Source organism: Lissotriton vulgaris, chromosome 7 (assembly GCF_964263255.1).
Source record: "Lissotriton vulgaris chromosome 7, aLisVul1.2, whole genome shotgun sequence".
Lineage (NCBI taxonomy): Eukaryota > Metazoa > Chordata > Amphibia > Caudata > Salamandridae > Lissotriton > Lissotriton vulgaris.
Window position 1 is genome coordinate 818597305 of NC_141695.1, and position 20793 is coordinate 818618097.

The 20793-nt window shown below is 48.8% G+C and overlaps 1 protein-coding gene across 1 annotated transcript in view; it reads left to right on the forward strand.

The window, feature by feature from the left end:
- Positions 1 to 20793, forward strand: part of DNAH17 (dynein axonemal heavy chain 17) — a 15539113-nt gene that overhangs the window by 10504592 nt on the left and 5013728 nt on the right. The gene's annotated exons all lie outside the window — the stretch shown is intronic.

Consider the following 20793-nt stretch of genomic DNA (forward strand, 5'->3'; position numbering starts at 1 on the left):
AGTGCGCAGGAATGGCAGGCGGCTTACGAGCTCGATGAGGAGAAGATGGAAGTAAGGAAACATCTCACGTTGGGGTGGCCGGACAAGAAGAAGCTAACGGAGGGTGTCCGACGTTTTTATGAAATAAGAGAAGAATTGTCCCTGAGTGACTCGGGGATATTCTTGTACAGAGGAGAGAGAGTGGTTCCCCCAGTGACAATGATACCCCGACTGCTGAAGTTGCTCCACGAGGGGCATCTGGGCATAGTGAAAACCAAGGCGTTGGTCAAACAGATGTATTGGTGGCCAGGAATGGATGCCCACATCGAGAGACAAGTGCGGGAGTGCGGGCAATGCCAAGGAGCGGACAAGGTGCTCCGCCCACTCCGACCAGCACTGGGGAAGTTCGACACCCCGAAGGGCCCATGGGAGGATGTGGCCATAGACATTCTGGGGCCCGTTCTGGACAGTAGAGGTGTGAATAAGTACATCTGTGTGTTAATAGACAAGTATTCTAAGTGGCCAGAAGTGGACATACAAGAGTCAATGGACACGGACACGATCTTGAAGTTCCTAACATCGGTGTTCCTCAGAGAGGGAATACCCAAAACCATCCTCAGCGATAATGGACCGCAGTTTGTGTCGGACAAGTGGGGGAGATACATGAAGAGAAACGGAATCGTAGGGAGACACACTGCCGTGTACCATCCATCTTGCAACGGCCAGGTCGAAAGGTTCAACAGGGTGCTCATGGGATCCATCCAGGCAGCCATATCGCAAGGAAAAGACTGGGAGGTGGAAGTAATGAACATGCTATGGGCCTATCGGATAACACCCTCTGTAGTGGGGTATAGTCCGTTCCAAGTGCTAAGAGGACGGCATCCCTTCACCCGGGACAACGTAGCATGGAGGGAGAAGACCATCACCAGCAAGTGGTCCCCAGCAGTGGTGCAGCACAATCTAGAGAACGCCGCCACGAGACGACATACGAAATCGGAGCACCCGATTACAGGTGCTCAGTGGTTATTACCACGCACACCGGGTCTTACTACGGACCGGTGGCCTCGTCATCTGCAATTTATGCCCGTACCGGAGCTCGACATTATAGAAAAGAGCAAGAGACTGTCTTTGCGAATACTAGATTTCCTGCGTATGTCCGCACTATCCTGAACAATCTTTATACCTAGTCCCTTTATACTCGAAATATTGCTGGATTAAGCATGGGAACATCTACTGGGCTTACCTACTTGTATCCAGTCTGAACACCGTCTTTGTATGTACGAAGGTTACATGCCTCTGAAGACCCAGAATTAGCTGCTGTTCGATCTACAACGTTGGTCAGAATAGATTCCAATTCCAAAATTGAATCAAACCGCCCTGACGAAGTTCCACATGGTTAATGGAACGAAACGCGTTGGCTGTGCCTGTATTTGAAAAAACTGCTAAATAAAGAAGAAGATAAACAATATACTACCGTTCCTTTGGACTCTAATTGTGTGCACCTTCCACTTCATGTTTTTGTATCTTTGACTCAACACCTATTGGTAGCAGGTGTAGGAAGAAGTTTGCACCACCTAGAATTGAGAAATACAGAACTAGTAGTGCTTGACCTGGTTTGCTGCCTTGATCCTTTTGGTTTATGACAAGCGACGTAGCACGAAGGAAACGGCGCTGGAAGAAGGGGAGTGGGTTAGGATCAAACTCCCCACTCTACAAAAGAAGGGCGAAAGCAAATTCAGCCAGCCGCTACAAGTCAAGGAGGTGCGTGGCAGAGCGGCCCTCCTCAGTGATGGCAAAGTCTGGTCACAAGAGCGCATGGCCAGAGTCAACAAAATATTAGTCTGGCCCAAAGCCGAGGAAGTTGGGAGAAGCACGGATCACCCGGAGGTTACACCCCATTCAGAGCACGGCATAGACAACCAAGGAGAAGGTGCAGGCGAGGACAGTGAAGCGATTGTCCTGGGAGCCAGGCCAACCGACGGAGGAGGAGTACAAGCGAATGCCGAGCTGAGAACAGAAGTGAGAGAAGCTGGGGTGTCCCAAGGAGAGACAGAGGCGAGAGAGAACATGCCGGTAAGACACACCCGCAGCGGAAGGGCAGTTGTAGTGCCCTCTCGTTATAGTGACTTTGTGATGGATGGACACTAGCTTGGTGCCGGCCCCCCGGTGCCCCACATAGACAATGTTCACGGCTGGAGGACACTTCACCAGAGGGGGGAAATGTTATAACTTTGTTTTCATTAAAGGGGGGAGATATGTGGTATGCGCTCTAGTCTACGGGCGTATACGCGATGACGCGTCACGCCGTAGGCTAGAGCGGATAGGCGCGCATGCGCACCAGGCAAGAAGGAGAAGGCGCGAACGCCAGAAACGGCAGTTGGCGACCGGAGCTTGAGGCAGTTAGACGCTTGGCGCCCTTAGCTCTCATCTACATTGTTGTAATTAAATAAACGTGAGTGCTTCACTATACATGTCTCAGAGTGTCCTGTGGGGGAGAAGAACAACATTACAGGTGGCGCGTCTGGTGATTCTCAGGAGAGTGTGACTCTCTCTCTGGGCGTTAGTCGGACTGCGGGTCTGCGGACTGCGGGTAATGATACTGCAGGAGACAAGACAGGGGCTGGGGCCAAGCTAAAGATTCCGGGGATCTTTAAAAAGAAAGCGCCAGTCAAAGGTAAGCCCTCAGCTGTTGATTTAACGACAGGCGCAGTGATCACCCCGCAAACTATTAAGGCTCATGAAAGATGTCATGATCGCCGTACGCCGGTAATCACTGTCTGCCATTCAGTAGCACGGAGTAAGGAAGAGGAACATTCCGAACTACAGTTCCCAGGAGCATTGTGGGTCACGTATCACGTGGGCTGCGTCAACTCCGAAGCCGAAATATAATGGCGACGGATGGATGAGGCAGCGCCGATAATTCCGGATTGTGGATCCTTGGAGTAGCGGACAGTCTCGTCAGCCACTCTTCACAACCAAACCTTGAGGCGGTAAGGGTGCACCTGCACCACGCTACCGACCGCCTGTTCAGAGTTTATGAAGGCTCTGTAATTTATCGGGCCGTTCAGAGTCTTTCAGAGAGCAGGTTACGCTCTCATACTGGGTCCGAGTTTCATGACAGTTTCCTCATTTGGATAAGACCGGATTTTCGGTGGTCTTGTGCAGAGGAAACTTTGCCTTGGTTGAATTTGTTGCCTTTTGACATTGGCTTCTCTGTTGGCAGAGATCGCTTAACAGTAATCTCATGTAGAGAGGCACCTTTGGTCTTATTCGAATATATCAAGGCACTTTGGTTTATTGACTGCAATGCAGTAGAAGTTGGGGAATACAAGCTTTGAAGATAAAAGGGTTCTAGTGGTATTGTTGCCAACATATACTATTGCCTTTCAACTACCTAGTGATTCAAACTAGGGGTTCTTTCATTTTTGGCTTTAGCACTATTTTTCATTATCCGTTGGAGTGTTGCATTAGCGTCTTCTTTACTTCTTTTTACAGGAGAGAGTAGAGGGCAAGTACCCACGGGAATCTTTGATTGAATACTTCACTGCACTTATAATGGTATGCTATATCAACAAATCATAGGAAATGTGATGTACTTATACCATTCATAAATGTATAGAGGTGACGTTGTGTTCCTTTGTCTTTTGGCTTGAATTAGTATGTGAAGCGATACTTACCACTGCCCTCTTCTCTCTTCTATGGCCTAGGCTCACCTTATTTTGCTTTTCAGGTGAGGGTAGACGAAAGCCTTTGTAGGATGGATTATTTCTGTATGTTATGTGTTTATAGTACTGTGAAACTTACTCTATGTTTAACTTCTGTCTCCTTCAGATCTCCCTCCCCGCAGTCCCTACCCTTTTCTGCCCCTCGCTCGATCACCTCTAAGTCTGTATTGTTATACAAAGCCAGATTTGGGGCGATCCAGAGGTAGGCCCCTTATACTACATCAACACCATCCTGAGGATCGGACAGTGGAGCCTGACATAATCGGCCCACAAAATATATTTCCTCCCGGTTGTGTTGACATTAAGGATGGCCTCTCTGGACGATGTACTGGCGGCCTTGGTATTGATGCAGGCTGGTGCAGGCTGAGTTAGCGGCCTCCCGCCAAGAAACTGCAGTTCTGCAGACTCGGGTTGACTTGTTACAAAGAAACCCGTTTACTGTAGGGACTACCCCCCCCAGCGTCAGTGGTGGTAGAGATGCCTGCCCAAGTACCTCTAGCCCCACCCGAGAGATGCCATGGGGATAAGAAAAAGGTTCAAGTGTTTATGACACAGGTATTGCTCCACTTCACGTGTAAGCCCAAACTCTTTCTAACGAATCAGGCCAGAGTGGCTTTCCTGATCTCTTATCTGGGTAGAGAAGCAGCGCAATGGGCTGTTCCTTTAGTCCGGGGAGATGATGCCATGCTATATGATTGGGATACCTTTCGCACGGCATTTGAGAAGACCTTTGATCGTCGGGCAGAGACATTTTCAGCCGACATAGATTTAATCGAACTCAAACAAGGGTCTACCTATTTGAATCATTTCCGGCGGTTAGTAGCAGAAACTGACTGTCCTGAAGCTAAGAAATCTGTAATGTTTTATCAAGGTCTCACCGACAAATTGAAAGATGTCCTGGCGCAAATTGAACCTCAACCACAAACGTGCTCGGCCCTTATTGACCTAACCCTCCGCTTAGATCACAGGATTAGAGAAAGGAAAGGAGATCATAAAAGAAAGGAGAGACCTATCTCCTCATTCAACGATCGAGGGTTTGCACCAGAGAAATCAGACGTAAGAGCCGAACCCATGGAAGTAGGAACAGCCCGGGCTTCTCTCACGTTAAGTGAAAGGGATCACAGAAGAAAGCAAGGCCTATGTTTATACTGTGGCAAAAAAGGCCATTTCCTATGGGAATGTCCGGTTAAACCTAAAACGGGACGGTTCCATCCCGGTCAATTGGCTATCGTAGCAGCGGATAAGGGGGCGAAAAACTACAATGCTTGAGTTCGGTTGAAGGGAACAGCTCAAGCACTAAATCCATCCCTTCCGTAGATTCAAAAGAATTCCATGACTCCAAGCATTTTTTTATAGCGATGGAAATATGTATAAATCAAGAAACCAAACGCATCAGAGCCATGGTGGATTCCGGGGCTACGGGCTATTTCATGGACAACAAAGAAGCCATAGGACTAGGGGTACATCTGATCTGCAAGAAAACACCAGAACGGGTGTATGCCGTTGATGGCCAAGAATTGGAATCCGGTCCTATCAGCCACCACACCCAAGAATATGAACTAGTCTATGATGGATATCACCGGGAGATGCTCTAATTCAATATCATCCAAGCCCCGCTTTACGGGGTGATACTGGGACTGCTTTGGCTAAAGAAACACGAACCCGTGATCAACTGGGCTGATCACACTTTACAGCTACAGTCAAGTTATTGCCAAGACCACTGCAATGTGGAGTTGATCCAGCCATCGCCAGTGTTAGCCACGATGCATCACATCGCCACTGCTGCGGAAAAGGAGGTAGTTCTTCCAGAACACTACCAGGGCTATACCGATTTCTTCAGCGAAGTCAAAGCGGAAGTACTCCCTCCCTATACGGAATATGATTGCCGCATTGATCTGGTCCCTAGAGCTGTGGTACCTTGCGGACGAATATATGCCCTCACCCAACCCGAAAATCAGCATCTGCGGATCTAGCTGGACAAACTTATGGTACTAGGGTTCATACGACCTTCAAGGTCTCCAGCAGCGGCACCCCTCTTCTTCATCCCTAAGGCTAATTGGGAACTGAGGTGTTGTATCGACTTCAGGGCATTGAATGCAATCACGATAAAGAACCTATACCCGCTACCCTTGATCCCTGTGTTGTTGGAACAGGTACGACAAGCATGTATTTACACCAAACTAAACCTAAGAGGGGCTTACCACCTTGTACGCATGCGCGAGGGGGATGAGTGGAAAACGGCCTTCAAGACGCGGTATGGGCAGTTTGAGTACCTTGTGATGCCCTTTGGGTTATGTAACGCCCCTGAGGCGTTCCAATTCTTTCTAAACAAAGTTTTGCGCGAAATTTTGGATGTGTTCGTAGTCGTGTATATAGACGGCATCCTCATCTACTCCAACTCAGTCGAAGAACACATATCACATGTGAAGGGAGTTCTGCAGGCCTTACAGGATCATACTTATTTTGCAAGCTCACGAAATGTGAATTCCACGTACATACCGTAGAATTCCTAGGAGTGATGCTCACCCCCTCAGGTCAGGTCATGGCTGAAAGGAAGGTGCAGGCTATCTTGGATTGGCCTCGCCCTAAGACCATCAAAGACATCCAGAGCTTCCTGGGCTTCGGGAACTTCTACAGAAGGTTTATTGGACATTTTTCAAACTTGGTGGCTCCGCTTACTCGGTTAACCAAGAAGATGATTCCCTTTGTTTGGACGGTGGAGGTACAAAGAGCGTTTGATCTGCTGAAAGAAGCGTTTACCACGGCGCCCGTACTGGTCCACGCCAATCCTATGTTGCCGTTCATTGTAGAGGCTGAGGCATCCAAAATTGCGATGGGAGCAGTGCTCTCCCAACGACATGACACCTCGGGATATCTCCATCTCATCGCCTTTATGTCCCGGAAGCTGAATACCGCAGAACAGCACTACACTATAGCTGAAAAGGAGCTGTTTGCAATTAGGGATGCCTTCGTGGAATGGAGACACTGGCTTATGGGGGCTTCACATCAATTTACAGTATTTACTGACCACCGCAATCTGCAATTCATGCGAGCAGCCCGACACCTAACTCCAAGGCAGCTGAGATGGATGTTGTTCTTTGCTGAATTCCGCTTCATAATCACCTTTCGTCCAGGAACAGACAATAAGAAGGCCAATGCACTCACACGTCAGGAACAAGGGGTGCTGTTTGATGAAAATCCCGAAAGAGCCATTATCGAGCCCAGCAAAGTGCTAGGGGTGATACAAACTGATGATTTCCTTCGTAGGATCCAGAAAGGGATACAAATCTTCGAATGGAAACGATGGCACCGGGAGTGGCAAATGCATCAGGACATACCAATGAGAGGTAAACAAGTACTCCTTGCAAATAACACACTTTGGAAACAATGCTAAGACAGTTCTGGTGGCCTTCGATACGTCCAGACGTACTTTCGTGGGTAAGAAACTGTACTACCTGTGCACAAATGAAAACAGACCACCGACAGCCGCAAGGACTGCTCCAGACCATGCCCACTCCAGTGTTGCCTTGGGAAAGATTTTCTGTGGATTTTGTGGTGGGGCTTCCTAAGGACCAGGGACAGACAGCAATTGTAGTGGTGATATACTACCTGCCAAAGATGGGTCATTTTATAGCATGCAGACAGGCCCCCACCTCTACTCAGTTGGCACACATATTGCTTACTCACATAGTTAGGCTCCATGGCCTTCCTAAGGTTATCGTGTCTGATAGGGGAGCTCAGTTCACCGCAGGGTTTTGGAAAGCATGGTGTGCTAAGCTGCAGGTTACCTCTTATCTCTCCACTAGTTTCCATCCCCAAACTGATGGCCAAACCGAACGGTTGAACCAAAACCTTAAACAGTACTTGAGGTGCTTTGTCAATACCACTACTGATGCTTGGGTTGATTGGTTATGGGTGGCAGAAATTGCCTATAATAATGCCATTCATACATCAACCAAATACACACCTTTTTTCTGTACTTATGGTTTCCATCCTCGATTCACTCCCTTGCTTTTGCCTTCCACTGTGACCAAGCTTCCTGAATTGCGCACTAGGTTACTGCTTATGCGTAAAACGCTGCTTGATGCCTAAAGGAATTTGGTTAAAGCTAAGATCTGTTATAAGGCACCGGCTGATAAACATCGTAGGCCTCAGCCGGTATATCAGCAGGAAGATTGGGTGTGGTTGTCCACAAGAAACATCAGGTTTAGGAAGCACAGTGTGTTTAACCCCAAGTACATTGGTCCCTACCGGGTGGTTAAACGCATCAACCCTGTGACTGTTAAACTACGGCTGCCTGCTCATTTCCGCATTCATCCTGTGTTCCATGTGTCCCTGCTCAAACCCTCAGTTCGCCCAGTGAAGAAAACCCCAGTTCCTATTTGGGTTCAGCATGAAAGGGAACATGAGGTCAAGGGAATCCTAGATTCTAAGCTGGTGCGGGGAAAAGGTGTGGTACTTGGTCTCGTGGAAGGGGTGCGGCCCTGAGGAGGACTCCTGGAGCCTGTCACGGCTGTGCATTCTCCTAGACTGGTGGCTAAGTTCCACCGGGCGCATCCTGATAAGCCATCTGGCAGTCAGTGACTGTTGGAAGAGGGATGTACTGTCATGATCGCCGTACGACGGTAATCAATGTCTGCCATTCAGTAGCACAGAGTACGGAAGAGGAACATTCCGAACTACAGTTCCCAGGAGCATTGCGGGTCACGTATCACGTGGGCTGCATCAACTCCGAAACCGAAATATAATGGCGGCGGACGGATGAGGCAGCGCCGATAATTCCGGATTTTGGATCCTTGGAGTAGCGGACAGTCTCGTCAGCCACTCTTCACAAGCAAACCTTGAGGCGGTAAGGGTGCACCTGCAATACGCTACCGACCGCCTGTTCAGAGTTTATGAAGACTCTGTAATTTATCGGGCCGTTCAGAGTCTTTCAGAGAGCGGGTTACGCGCTCATACTGGCTCCGAGTTTCATGACAGTTTCCTCTGTTGAATGAGACCGGATTTTCGGTGATCTCGTACAGAAACTTTGCCTTGGTTGAATTTGTTGCCTTTTGACATTGGCTTCTCTGCTGGCATGGATCGCTTAACAGTAATCTCATGCAGAGAGGCACCTTTGGTCTTATTCGAATATATTAAGGCACTTTGGTTTATTGACTGCAATGCAGTAGAAGTTGGGGAATACCAGCTTTGAAGATAAAGAGGTTCTAGTGCTATTGTTGCCAACATATACTTTTGCCTTTCAACTACCTAGTGATTCAAACTAGGGGTTGTTTCATTTTTGGCTTTAGCACTACTTTTCATTATCCCTTGGAGTGTTGCCTTAGCGTCTTCTTTACTTCTTTTTACAGGAGAGAGTAGAGGGCAAGTACCCACGGGAATCTTTGATTGAATACTTCACTGCACTTATAATGGTACGCTCTATCAACAAATCATAGGAAATGTGATGTACTTATACCATTCATAAATGTATAGAGGTGACGCTGTGTTCCTTTGTCTTTTGGCTTGAAATAGTGTGTGAAGCGACCTTACCACTGCCCTCTTCTCTCTTCTATGGCCTAGGCTCACCTTATTTTGCTTTTCAGGTGAGGGTAGACGAAAGCCTTTGTAGGACGGATTATTTCTGTATGTTATGTGTTTACAGTACTGTGAAACTTACTCTATGTTTAACTTCTGTCTCCTTCAGATATCCCTCCCCGCAGTCCCTACCCTTTCCTGCCCCTCGCTCGATCACCTCTAAGTCTGTGTTGTTATACAAAGCCAGATTTGGGGCGATCCAGAGGTGGGCCCCTTATAATACATCAACACCATCCTGAGGATCGAACAGTGGAGCCTGACAAAAGAGCTCGTGGCACATCTGATTTAGCAAAAGATATATCTAGGCCCTTTACGAGTCAGAATGTATCCCTTTTTGCGAATGAGCAAGAGACTGTGGAAGAAATGGGGGGAGCTGAGGCTAATAATTTGTGTCAGGAAGCGATGGAAGAGAATGCTGCAGATGTTTCCGCCCCCCCACAGGTGACATCAGGGGCTATAATTAGTCTTCAGAGGGCCCTATCTTTATCAATGCTCAGTGTGAATCCTGCTGAAATGGGTCAAAGTTCTTTGATCAGTGATGGGACTATGGAAGCAGACTCCGGAGACTTGGGTGGAAAATTCTACTCCATGTCGGATTTGTCCATCACCTCAGAGATTAAGAGTGGCGAAGGCGACTGGGCAGATGACACAAGTCTGACTAGCTCTGCCCCCCCCCCCCCCCCCGGAGGATGAGGAAAATAGTTTGTTAACTTCCGCCGAAAGGAGGCCTGTACGGAAGACAAAGGAAGTTAAAGAAGCAACTAACCATTCGCCTCAGGACGCGTTTGGAAATGATGGGTGCCCTATATTGTAACATACTGGTGTGCCACAACTGGGAGGAATGAGTGGCAGTAGGGGCGATTCTCTAGACTGCTCTGCAGGTACACATGGGGAGATTTTTTGTCCTAGTAACCCGGTAGAGAACGACGTAACTTTAGCCACTATTTACCAAGCTATAATGTTACACCGTGAATAGACAAAGGCTGAAGGTTTCCAAATGGAAGGTGCAGTACGCAAGCTTCAAAACATGGTGCGTCGTGTTGTCAAGACCTGCACCGAGATGTCTAACAGGATTGAGGAAGCGGAGGGCAGAATTTCCCTGATTGAGGACGAAATTGTGCAGCAGAAAGTGGTTGTTTCTTCCTTACACTCTCTTCAGGACGATATAAATTGGAAGTTAATTGATTTAGAGAATCGTTCTAGGAGGAACAATCTTTGAGTACTAGGTGTTCCGGAAGGCATGGAAGGCAAAGATATTTGCCAATTTGTCATTGAGTTGTTCTCAGAAGCCTTCCCTGAACTGATTCAATGGAAGTGGGAACATGAACTGCAGAGAGTGCATCAGTTCCCCTATCTGAAAGAAACAGGTTAGTGTTAGATTCCTTACCTTAGAATATCCCCAGGCGTCAGAATTGATCTGGAAAGTTTTGTGTAGCAGTACCCCTGTGCATCGGTAGGCGTCGCCTGCGGCTCCGCGTCCGTTGTCGGTGTCGTGATTGCCGGGATGACGTCGTCTGAGTACTTATATGCAGCCGGAGTACTTAGACGCAGCCCTCGCGCGCTGACATCAGTTCTTCTGTTTTCCGCACCAGCAAGCGCAGATCCGGGAAGAGCAGTACTCCTAGTAAATTTTTGAGTAAACTTTTTTGATCTCTTTTGGATCTTCTCGAGTCGATACCTCAACTCTCTGTGCCGATAGGGATGCCCGGGTTCAAACCCTGTGACGATTGTAACCGCTTGATGTCAGTTACCGACCCCCACCGTCGGTGCCTTTACTGTCTCGGGGGCCGACCACGATGACAAGTCATGCCCCGACTGCCAGGCCTTGACGTCGAAGGCTAGGCGGGCACGGTCCCGTAAGCGCCTCGAGCTCCGGCAGTCGGCCCGCGCCGCTCGAGGTACCGGTCCAAGAGGAGGTCGAGGGTCAAAGTCATCACAGCTCGGCGAGGCGACACCACTTGTAGGGGCTCCAAGTCCTCTGGTAAGCCGAGGCACAAGAAGTCAAAGAAGCGACATCGCTCTTCCGACTCCCCCTGATGCTCGCGTGATGCGGCCAGGGGTTTGGGTGACACCGCCCCCGTGGATCCGCCGGAGCCGCAAGCGCCACATCCAACCCCACACCTGCCGGTCCCAGGGCTGCACGCGTGCCTGATGAGATCAGCGCCTTCCTCACAGCTATGAGGTTGTGCTTTCCTCCGTCGGAACCCGCCGAGGCCCCTTTGGCCCCCGCGGGTCCGTCTGGGAGCCCAAGCGGGCCGGAGGCCCTGGCCCGGTGCCGTCGGGTGCTTCGGCCCTGGTGCCGTCGATGACTCCGGTCCTGACGCCGCAGGGCTCCTCATGATCCAGGCCTAGATCCGTGACGACGAGGGTCGACCTTACGACCCCTCCGCCGTCACCGTCACGGAGGGTGTCGCCCCCTGCGCCGTCCCCGGACGACATCATCCCCTATCCCAACCCCGGTCCGGATTCGACGCCGATCGGTGAGCCCTTCACCAACGACCCAGCTCCATCATTTATTCCTGACTATCAGGAGATGGATGACAAGGGGGATTGGGAGGGGTCTGAGGACCCTCTGGCACTGCAGTGCCAGTTGAGCCAGGACTGGGCAATCGAGCTGGGGGAGGCCAGTGGTTTTCGACACTTTGCCCGACACTGGATTTGTCTCCCCTCCTACCGTGGCTACGGAGGAGGGGGCTGCTTACAGCATGGTGTTGACTAGGGCAGCCAAGGCCTTGGCTCTTGTGCTCCCAGTCGCGGCCGTGAAGACTAACCTCCTCACTAAGGTGCTCAAACCGCAGGCAAGCTCCTTGGAGCCTCTCCTGCCTTTTAACGAAGCCCTCACTGACGTTCTGCTGGGCACCTGGTCCAAGCCCTTTACAGGCCTCCCTGTAGATCAGAACATGGCCGGACGCCACCGCCCGGCTCTGGGTGACCCCAGCTTCCTGTCCGTTCACCCCACCCCTGAGAGCCTGGTGATCCAGGCCTCTACCACCCAGACCCCATTCCCGACCGCTCCTCCGGATCGGGAATCCAAAAGGTATGATCAGTTAGTGAAGAAACTGTTCTCCTCACTGAGTTTGGGGTTGCGGTCTGTCAACACCGCCTGCCTTTTGGGCCGTTACTTCCACTCTCTGTGGGATACAGTTGCAGAAGTGCTGCCGCAGTGCCCGGTGGAGGTCCAGGCAAAGCTTAGCCGAGCCCTAGCGGAGGGACGAGATGCAGCATGATACTTGATTCGGTGTGGAATGGATACCACGGACTCGCTGGGCAGGGCGATTGCGACGATGGTGGCGGTTCGCCGCCACGCCTGGCTGAGGTCCGCCAACTTTTCGGGGGCAAGCCTCCCTTATGGACATGCCCTTTGATGGCCGTCTCCTCTTTGGCTACAAGGTGGACAGTGCGATGGAGCATTTCAAGGACTCCAGGGCTAAGGCCAAGTCCTTGGGTCTCTGCCAACACCAGCAAACTTCCGCCTTTCGTCCCTTTCGTGGCCAAGGAAGGGTTGCCCCCACACGTCCAGCTTGCCACAGGCCGCAGAACTAACCTCAATGCGGTTGCCGACGTGGTAACCGCCGTGGCGGTCCTGGGGGATACCGGCAAGGTCAGTCCACACCCGCCCCTGCAGCATCTGCCTCAAAATCCTCCTAGTACGAATTTTCAGGCCCATGCGACGCCAGTGGGGGCAGGGTTCGCCATCACCTCCTTTACTGGCGCTCCATCACATCGGACAGGTGGGTGCTGCAAATCGTCCGGAGGGGCTACTCCCTCCCCTTCGAGGCTACCCCTCCAGTCATGCCACCTCAGTACCACCGCATGTCGGGGGATCACTTACGACTTCTACAGGAGGAAGTTATGGCCCTCTTGGCCAAGTGGGCCGTCGGACGCATTCCTGGGCCAGAAGTATGACGTGGTTGCAATTCCCACTACTTTCTGGTACCCAAGAAGGGCAAAGGAGGCCTATGCCCTATCTTGGACCTTCGGAGCACCAACAGCTTCCTCCGGAAGGAGAAGTTCAAGATGCTGACTTTGGCTCAGGTCCTAGCTGCCCTGGACTCAGAAGACTGGATGGTAGCGTTAGACTTGCAGGATGCATATTTCTACATCCCCTTCCTGCCGGCCCACCGTTGTTACCTGCGGTTCACGGTAGGCCACGAGCACTTTCAGTTTACGGTGCTCCCCTTCGGCCTTACCAGCGCCCCACGGGTGTTCACGAAAGTGATGGGAGTGGTCGCTGATCATCTGCGCAGATTGGGGGTTTCAGTCTTCCCATATCTCGATGACTGGTTATTGAAGGCGGGCTCGCCCCAGACAGTCATCTCCCACCTCCAGACTACGGCCGACCTCCTGCACTCGCTCGGGTTCTCCATCAACGTGCCAAAGTCACACCTGTGCCCCTCTCGGAAGCTCCTTTTCATCGGAGTGGTTCTGGACTCAGCGCAGTTTCGGGTTTATCCCCCCGAACAGCGGGTTTGGGATATTCAGGCTCTGATTCGGATCTTTCAGCCTTTATCCCAAGTCTCGGTCAGGTTGACGCTGCGGCTCCTGGGGCTGATGGCCTCCTACATCCTTCTGGAGCATCACACCCGGTGGCGGATGCAGGCTCTGCAGTGGGACCTGACATTTCAGTGGGCACAGCATCAGGGCAACCTGTCCGACCACGTCCAGATCTCGGAGGGCACTGCAAGACAGTTGCAGTGGCGGCTCACGAACCGCGATTGGGTCAGCTGCAGATCTCTCTCCCTACCCCAACCAGAGTGCGCAGTGGTAACGAACGCGTCCCTCCTGGGATCAGGGGGCCACATGGGAGAGAGGGAGATCAGAGGCCTCTGGTCCCCAGCGGAGTCCCGGCTACACATCATCCTTCTGGAGCTGCGGGTGATCCGGCTTGCACTGAAGGCATTCCTTCAAATTTGTGGCATGGTGCACAGCAAAGGCTGTGGATCCACTCTCTGCCTCCCTTTCTGAGGTTCTCCTCTTCTTCCTTTCTCTTGCTCAGCAGGGCTCTGCTCTGGGCACTCTTAAGGGCTACCTCTCTGCCATTTCAGCCTTCTTGAGGCTTCCCGATCAGCCTTCTCTTTTCAAGTCCCCTGTTGTAAATAGATTATTGAAAGGCATCACGCACATGTTTCCTCCTGTTCCTTTCGTGATGACTCAGTGGGACTTGAACCTTGTTCTAACCTATCTGATGTGTGCTCCTTTCGAGCAACTTCACAATTGCCCTTTTCGTCTTCTGACTCTTAAGACTGCATTCCTGGTTGCCATTTCCTCTGGATAGTGAGTGAGCTCCAGGCTCTATCTTCTAAGCCTCCTTTCCTTTCTGTCCATCCGGACAAAGTTGTTTTAAAAACTCGTCCTTCTTTCCTGCCCAAGGTGGTAACAGCCTTTCACATCGGGCAGTCCTTCACCTTGCCCACCTTCCTTCCGCCTCCGCATCCTTCGAAGGAGGAAGAGAGGCTTCACCGTCTGGACCCAAAACGTGCGCTCTCCTACTACCTTGATCGCACACGCCAGTTCCGGGTGGACGACCAGCTCTTTGTTGGTTACGTGGGCGCGAAGAAGGGAATGGCGGTGCACAAGTGAACCATCTCTCGGTGGGTCATGTTGTGCATCAAGGTTTGTTACTCCTTAGCTAGAAAGGAGCCCCCTGTTGGGCTGAGGACCCATTCCACTCAGGCCACGGCGGCTACTACTGCCCCGGGTCAGGGAGTCCCCTTGCGGGACATCTGTCAGGCAGCTACGTGGGCCTCGCTGCACATGTTCGCTAGACTCTACTGCCTGGACAACCAAGTCCGGAGAGATGGCTTCTTCGGCCGTTCCGTTCTCCAGGACTTTCTGGTGTGATCTTGGTTCGCAGACCCACCACCGGGGTTGGTATTGCTGTGGTATCTAGTCTAAGGTAAGGAATCTAAAACTAACCTGTTTCTTTCAGATGCACAAGTTACTTACCTTCGGTAACGATATATCTGTAAAAAACAGTAGTTAGTGTTAGATTCCTTACCGCCCCACCCATCCTCCCCGTTCTGCGAACCGATATCTAGGGTTAAGATATTTCCCTTTGAGGCCCTAGTTTTATGGCACCAGTGTCAGTCTCTGGCATGGCTCTGCGTTCCTGGCGCGGAAAGCTATGTACAAGAGCTGACATCAGCGCGCGAAGGGCAGCGTCTACGTACTCCGACAACATCATCCCGGCGATCACGACGCCGGCGACGGACGAAGAGCCGCAGACGACGTCTACCGACCCGCAGGGGTACTGCTACGCAAAACTTTCCGGATCCAGTCTGACGCCTGGGGATATTCTTAAGTAAGGAATCTAATACTAACTACTGTTTCTTACAGATATATCGTTACCGAAGGTAAGTAACTTGTGCTTCATATCCGAGGGGGTACTTGGGGGGGCGGATGGAAAGCCTAGAGCCATATTGATTTGCCTTAATAATTTTCTGCTTCGTGAATCTATGTATGATTTAGCCAGGCCAGACCGTAAGAGAAAAAGAAAGGGATGTGAATTCTTTTTACTTCCAGATTATTGTCAAGCTACAGTTCAGCAGAGGCGGCATATGCGGCAAATTGATTTCGCAGTTTCAAGCTAAAGGGGCACAGGCCTATTTACTAATCCCCTCAAAGCTCAAGGTTATTCATGGAGGCAAAACGTTATTTTTCATTTATGAAATTGCTGTAAAAGATTTTCTAGGTACAATTGAATGGGGTGTTTGTATATAGGCTATAGCATAGGTAATTTACAGGCCTTTTCCCTTCTTATTTTTTTTTTCTTTCTTCTTCTCTCTTTCCTATATGCCAGGGGGACGGGAGGGTCAGTGGAGGGCACTAAATCCTTTCTCTCCATAGCAATAGGGACTAGGGACTATACAGTCCCTTTGCCTCATTGGTGTGGGTGTGTGGGTGGGGGGTGTTTTTTCGGTGGTAAGGTTGGGGAGGGTGATTCGGGTGGGGGGGCAAGGAATAGCATAGTCAGGTTCTGGTACTTGAGCTGCAGCAAGGATCGGGTGAATAAAGTTTTCATAATGTTTTTTTACGAATTTATTGTGCCAAACAGACGTGTGGTCAGTCATAATGGCTCAGCTATGATAAAACAGTTTTTGTTTGAGAATGGGTACATTTTCTGTATGTTCTTGGAATATCTGAGGCCTGAACAATAGGAAAAAAAGAGGGATCATGGCCCAGATTCTTAATTCAATGAGGGTGGACTTGCTTTGTGTACAGGAGACCCATATTGCATAGAATACCCGTAGGTGGCTAAAAGATTTGGGTATGGAGCTGTTGGGTTGCACTCACCAAGGGTCAACAATAAGAGGGGTGGCAATTCTGAAAAGATTTGGTTGGGGGGAATGTAAGCGTGTGAAAGAAGACCTGGGTGGCCGTTGGGTGATCACGGAGTTATGCATAGAGGGTCTGTCAATGACCATCCTCAATATATGGTCCCAACTTAGATGACCCGAGAATGATGAACGATCTGAGTATTGAGCTTGCGCTGTGGCCATCTCCACTGATTTTGTGTGGGGATTTTAATCTCCAGTTGGCAGGGAATATTGATATAACCAGCAACCACACCTAGGATGGGAGGAAACACAAAGTTTTTAAAGCCACTAGAGGTCTTATTAAGGAATTTGGGCTGGTAGATATATGGTGGTTGAAAGGAAAAGGAGCCCCAGGGAGTACCTTTTATTCTGCACCTCATCAAAAGCATGTGCGCCTTGAATATTTTTTTGTAACTGCTGAATATGCCAATAAAGCAAGGCTTGATATTCAGCCTAAAATAATCTCTGACCATAACCCTATTACGTTAGAGCTAGATATCAGTTATAGACCTTCTTTAAGGCCCTGGACATTCAAGCGAAAACTGTTGCTTGAGCCAGCCTATTGTGATCAAATGTGCAGATGGATAGCAGAATGTTTTAAAAATAATCATGGGTCGGCCTCTGGTCATGTGGTGTGGGATGCCTTTAAGTCAGGCGTTCGTGGAGAAACTTTAAGCTATTCCATCAATAAACAATGCAAATCACGAGAAAAACTATCTGATTAAATGAATAAACTTCAGCTGCTAGAAAAAAATTAGCTTATGGTGGCAGTTAGCAATGGTCAGGATACGGACCAAATTTTTATCAATTTAGCTATCCAAAAGTCGAGGCGATATCAGAATTTTGCTACAAAGTTAGCAGTGCAAACTGCAGTATATAGGTCAGAGATATATGAGTTAGGCGAAAACGCTGGCTGATTATTGGCGAAAAGGCTACATCAAAAGGAGGTTGACAAAAGGATCAATAGTATTCAGGATGAGCAGGGGCACATTTGCGATAAACCGGTCGAAGTGCTAGAGGTTTTTGGTAAATGTTATAGTCAATTGTATATGGATGAGGTTTGAAAGCAAAGTGGCGGAGTTCTGTGTAGATATTGAAACTTCTAAATTAACATCTGATCAAAGGGAGGAGTTAGATATTGACATCACTTGAGAAGAAGTGGAGGCAGCACTATCATCGTTGGCGGCCGGTAAGGCGGTGGGTCTGATGGTATCCCGCTTGAATTTTTTAGAACCTTTCGGCAAGTGTTGAAAGAGGAATTTATGGCGGTCTTTTAGACAGCATTTAAGGGGAATGCACTACTGTCTTGGCGGAAATCCATCATTATTGTTTTTTTTAAAAAAAAGACAACCCCGCCTTACTGCCGTCATCATATAGGCCCATTTCGTTAATCAATTCCGATAGTGAAATTTACTCTAAAATACTTGCAACACGTTAATCCAGAGTTATATAATCTCTAGTCTCACAATTTCAACACAGGTGTATTCCCGGAAGTGATACCGCTGATCATGTCCACCGCCTAATATCACTTGTGGATTGGGCACAAGCAACCTATTCTACAATGGGGGTAACCCTGTTGGATGCTGAGAAGGCATTCAACAGGGTTTCCTGGCCATATATGTGGGAGGTCTTGAGATTGAAGGGAATCTGCTTTATGATTAGGGCCCCGGTTTTATGGTATTTATTTTTTGGGCATTTCCGTCTGTATTTATCCATATTTATTTTTTGCTAATTTTATCTGTTTTTATCCATATATATTTTGGGTTTTTTGAAAAAATGAATCTGAAATGAGTATATTTCCACATTTATTTGTCTGATAAATATGCACTCATGCCTGAAGGACTGACCGTTTTCAGTGATATAATCACACTCAGATGATAAAATATGCACAACCTTGATATTAAAATGTGTATGTTTTCTTATACGAGCAAAAATATTGCTGTTTAAGGCTCTTTACTAAAATTATTTTATTGTTTTAACCCTCTTACTCTTAGATCGACAGAGCTATTGGCCTGATAGTCATAATTGACAGCATTTAGAATCGCTCCAAAAAATAACCCAATTTCTTTTTTTATCCACATTTTAAAATAAATACAGACATTAAAATAAATGATTTTCTGTCTGTATTTTCTGTAAAAATCAGTAAAAATGGAAAACAGGGAGCCCTACTTATGATTCAGCAGGCATTGAAGTCATTATATCTGTTCCCAGTGGCCTGCATGCGAATAGCCGGTCAGGAATCGGGTTTGTTCATAATTGGTCGTGGGACACAGCAAGGCTGTCTGTGCTCACCGTTATTATTTGCCTTATATATTGATTTTTTTAATAAGTTAAATCAAGCTAATGTTATCAAACCTATTCAACTACGGCATTCAGATTATAGATCCCTGGCTTATGCGGACGATATCGTTGTCGTTACCAGTGATATCGGCACAGCACTACCAGCAATTGAAGAATTGGCATCTCAGTTTGGCTCCTTCTCGGGGTACAAGTTAAACACTTTTAAAACACAGATTCTGCTTATTGATGGGGAACCTCCTGATAATATTACAACAATTTCAGAAGTTACCTATCTGGGAATTAAAATCTCTCTACCAGTTAGTAATATCCCTGAGCTAAATATGAATCCTGTTCTCACTCAAGTGAATTCAATGCTGGAGAGATTGGACCATTTACACTTATCTCTTTATGGAAGATCCAATGTTTTAAAAATTATGGTTCTACCTAAGTTCTTATATATGTTTAGAACGATCTCACTTGAATTTCCAGTATTATGTTTTAAGAGGTTAGAGAGGATTAGCTCAAGATTTTTGTTGGGCTATGGACGGCAGAGAAAGGCACATCACAGAGGCTGGGGCATGCCCTATTTCATGTTTTATTATTGGGCAGCGGTTTTGCAATTTATAAGTCCTTTGGTCTCTTTCAACAGTGGGGAAAGGCTTGGTTAGATCTGTTCGCCTGTGCAGGGAATGCTCAATGACAGCAGTTTAGCATGTTGTAGTTTCCAAGACTCCTCTCGGAGACGCTTTTCATCTTGAGAGGAGCTCAGACGTCCTGTATGCCTTTTTGCCCATACCACTCCCGCCCAGAATTCTTAAGAAGATCAGAAATGATCTCGCCCGAGTCATCCTGGTGGCTCTGGACCGGGCACGGAGAGTCTGGTACACCTAGCTTCTACAAGTGAGCTTCGATCCTCCAGTTAGGCTGCCCCTTCAGAAGAATCTTCGGTCACAGCAGCAGGGGAGGGTCCATCACCCGAACCGGTCAACTCTATGCCTTCGTGCAATGAGATTGAGCAGATGCAGTTGACAACTTTTGACCTTTCTCCCGAAGTTTGTAATGTTATTCTGGCAGCCAGGCGTCCCTCCACTAAGACGGTAAACGTCTGCCTGTGAAAGAAATGTGTAATATATTGTATAGAAAAGACTATCAACCCTCTCTCAGCATTGTTCCACGTCTCTCGCTCCGAAGGACTATCGGCTTAATTTTCGTTCACTCTCGGCATACTTTGTCCTTCTTTAAAGGTGATGTACGGGACTTCGCTCTTACATTGCTAATCTAGTGCATAGTCAGTGGATGTGTTTGTATTGTACTCTGTGGCCATTTTAGGTGGGACCAACTTATTATCTTGTAGGAAAGTGCCCCCTTTTGCATGGTTACTTTTTGGCCGACATATGATGCAACCTTTCTTGATTTTCACTGGGTCCCTGCCAGTCAGGTTCCTAGGGCCTGTGTTCTGTCCCAAAACTGTACCTTTTTTATCCACAATTGGCACATCCCTGGCCACAGGTAAGCCCCTTGTAAAAGGTGCCATGGGTACCAAGGGCACTGAGACAAGGGAAGGTTTCTAAGGGCTGCAGCACCAATTGTGCCACCCTTAGAGGCCCTGCACCTTAACACACCCACACTGCCACTTCATGTTGTGTGTTCTGGTGCGGGTGCCATGCCTGCAATCCACTGCCTAAAGCCTAGGTAATTTACCCCTCTAGCAGAGTGCACTAGCCCTAAGGTGAGGGTACAGATGCATGAGCCCTGCACCCATAAAGTGTCTAAGTCCATTCTTAGACATTGTAAGTGTAGTAAAGTCATGAAGAGTATATAGTGTGGGAGTTGGTCATTATGTACTCCACGTCTCCGGGACATCGGAGTCTCAGGCGACGCTCTAAGGTGGTTCGATTCCTTCCTGTCCGATAGAT